The sequence below is a fragment of the Telmatherina bonti genome (genome assembly GCF_933228915.1).
Source record: "Telmatherina bonti genome assembly, chromosome: 12".
NCBI classification, from domain to species: domain Eukaryota; kingdom Metazoa; phylum Chordata; class Actinopteri; order Atheriniformes; family Telmatherinidae; genus Telmatherina; species Telmatherina bonti.
The window spans coordinates 34,517,400-34,518,766 of NC_136610.1; positions in this window are offsets into that span (position 1 = coordinate 34,517,400).

The following is a 1,367-nucleotide window of genomic DNA, read 5'->3' on the forward strand; positions in this document are numbered from 1 at the left end:
AGTCTAGAAGCGGATCATTCCCCGTGCGTATTGGTGGTGCTGCTGCTCCTCCTCCCCCTCCTCTCCTTCAGTATGTGCGCGCGCGCGCGTGGTGTGTGTCTTCTCACAGGCTGTCACTGCATCGTAGCTCGTGGTCTGATCAACCTCATCGACAGCTCAGACGCAACATCCTCCCAGCCTGCCGCCCGCGTCCGCGTCCGCCGCCTTGCCGCTTCCGCTGCACCGCGCGCGCGCCTTCACACGACCTGGTAATACAATATCAGACAGCACACGTGCACACACGTAAACACGCAAAGGCTACACACGCTCAGGCCACAAGGCTCCGAGTCAGCGCCGCCCCTCCTGCCCGCCTCCCCTCAGGTTGCCATGACGTCCGCGAGATGCTGCAAGCCTGGCACATTTTTCAGCGCGCGCAGCAGATGGGTTCAATAAGTTCAGACTCGCGGTTGCTGAACACACACACACACACACACACACACACACACACACACACACACACACACACACACACACACACACACACACACATAGAGTTGTACGTTAGCCCTACACACAGCTGGGGGGGTCATCACCTGTCCAGTTCATATGATGTCACTCAGCCCCCCCATCACGCGCCTTTCCTCGCATTTGTTATTTTTTGTGAAGGATGTTGGAGGTCGACTCGATCTCCTGGTCCTGCTGCTGCACATCTACAGTTTCTGCATTTGCAAAAATTTTTGCAATTCTGCAGGAAAAGCAAACCATCCTGCTGGACTGGACTCTGTGTTCTGAGTCAAATTCCCTGCATCATTTAAAACTAAAAATATGTCATTTTCTTATATTTTATTTCTTTTACATTCAAAAATGTGATTCATTTAAATATGTGACACTAAGAGAAAAACAGAAAAGACTCAGACTAAACCACTGAAACTTTTCTCTTCAGTCATTGTTCTCCAGACTTATTGAACATTTTAGCTCTTTCAGCTGCTTTTTATTTATTTCTCTGTCCAGATGTTCCCACACTAACTCAGTCATGTCAAACTGCTGCTTCTGGAGACGATCCATTGCTCCATGTATGTCAAAATAACTGATACTCGATACACACCCTTACAGAGAGAGCACATGTGTCCTGACTGTGTTCCACATGTACACATGTGAAGTAAATGTATAAAAACGTGTCTTTAGAACATTTTCCTGTGGTCCACAGGTAATTCACACGTGAATCACATGTTGGCTGACATATGCCAATCACATGTGAAAAACATTAAAACTAAAGGAAATCATATCACGTGTGAATTGTATGGGGTTAACACATGTGAATTAAGTTAAGAACATGAAAACCACATGCATGAAAAACACTGGCAAATCACATGTACGTTCCACATAGT